The sequence below is a fragment of the Arachis duranensis genome, chromosome 10 (genome assembly GCF_000817695.3).
Source record: "Arachis duranensis cultivar V14167 chromosome 10, aradu.V14167.gnm2.J7QH, whole genome shotgun sequence".
Taxonomy (NCBI): Eukaryota; Viridiplantae; Streptophyta; class Magnoliopsida; order Fabales; family Fabaceae; genus Arachis; species Arachis duranensis.
Window position 1 is genome coordinate 35,500,106 of NC_029781.3, and position 1,737 is coordinate 35,501,842.

The following is a 1,737-nucleotide window of genomic DNA, read 5'->3' on the forward strand; positions in this document are numbered from 1 at the left end:
TGTACAAGGTATTGAGAACTTCCCAGGGTCCTGTCTCTTTTGAGGTAGTCTCTGCCTAGTCAAGTTATCTAGCTCTTTAGTGAGCAAAGGGGGTTCATCCTGCCAAGTCTCATTACCAAATAACTTGTCATTTAGCTTCATGATTGCTCCAAGTATTTAGCAACTTGCTCTTCAGTGACATACTCATCCTCTTCAGAGGAAGAATACTCATCAGAGCTCATAAATGGCAGAAGTAAATCCATTGGAATCTCTATGGTCTCAGTGTGAGCCTCAGATTCCCATGGTTCCTCAGTGGGGAACTCATTGGAGGCCAGTGAACGTCCATTGAGGCCTTCCTCAATGGCGCTCAATGCCTCTTCCTCCTCTCCAAATTTGGACATGTAGGTCAAGGCAATGGCCTTGCACTCTCCTTTTGGATTCTCTTCTGTGTTGCTTGGAAGAGTGCTAGAAGGGAGTTCAGTAATTTTCTTTCTCAGCTGACCCACTTGTGCCTCCAAATTTCTAATGGAGGACCTTGTTTCAGTCATGAAACTTTGAGTGGTTTTGATTAGATCAGAGACCATGGTGGTTCTCCCATGTAATTCACCTCTTCCATTGAAGGGTTCTCAGGATCATAAGCTTCTTCTTCAGATGAAGCATCCTTAGTACTGCCTGGTACAGCTTGCATTTCAGATAGACTTTGAGAAATCATATTGACTTTTTGAGTCAATATTTTGTTCTGAGCCAATATGGCATTCAGAGTATCAATCTCAAGAACTCCTTTCTTCCGATTCGTCCCATTGTTCATAGGATTCCTTTCAGAAGTGTATATGAATTGGTTATTTGTAACCATTTCAATGAGCTCTTAAGCTTCTGTAGGCGTCTTCTTCAGATGAAGAGAGCCTCCAGCAGAACTATCCAATGACATCTTGGACAATTCAGACAGACCATCATAGAAGATACCTATGATGCTCCATTCAGAAAGAATGTCAGAAGGACACTTTCTGATCAATTGTTTGTATCTTTCCCAAGCTTCATAGAGGGATTCACCTTCCTTTTGTCAGAAGGTTTGGACTTCCACTCTAAGCTTACTCAATTTTTGAGGTGGAAAGAACTTTGCCAAGAAGGCATTGACTAGCTTTTCCCAAGAGTTCAGGCTTTCTTTAGGCTGTGATTCCAACCATATCCTAGCTTTGTCTCTTACAGCAAAAGGGAATAGCATAAGTCAGTAGACCTCAGGGTCAACCCCATTAGTCTTGACAGTGTCACAGATTTGCAACCCCATTGGTTTTGACAGTGTCACAGGTTTGCAAGAACTCAGCTAGAAACTGGTGAGGATCTTCCAATAGAAGCCCATGAAACTTGCAATTCTGTTGCTTTAGAGAAACTAATTGAGGCTTAAGCTCAAAGTTGTTTGCTCCAATGGCAGGGATAGAGATGCTTCTCCCATAGAAGTCGAGAGTAGGTGCAGTAAAGTCGCCCAGCACCTTCCTTGCATTGTTGGCATTGTTGCTGTTTTCGGCTGCCATGTCTTCTTCTTTGAAGGTTTCTGTTAGGTCCTCTACAGAGAGTTGTGCCTTAGCTTCTCTTAGCTTTTGCTTCAAGGTCCTTTCAGGTTCAGGGTTAGCCTCAACAAAAATGCTTTTGTCTTTGCTCCTGCTCATATGAAAGAGAAGGGAACAAGAAAATATGGAATCCTCTATGTCACAGTATAGAGATTCCTTGAGGTGTCAGAGGAAAAGAAAAATAGAAGGAAGA

The 1,737-nt window shown here is 42.4% G+C and overlaps 1 non-coding gene across 1 annotated transcript; it reads left to right on the top strand.

Annotated features, from left to right (window-relative positions):
* The first annotated feature begins 965 nt into the window (after window positions 1-965).
* Window positions 966-1,069, top strand: LOC127743718 (small nucleolar RNA R71). Its single transcript, XR_008005101.1, has one exon. It is a non-coding gene; the product is annotated as a small nucleolar RNA R71 (small nucleolar RNA).
* The last annotated feature ends 668 nt before the right edge of the window (window positions 1,070-1,737 follow it).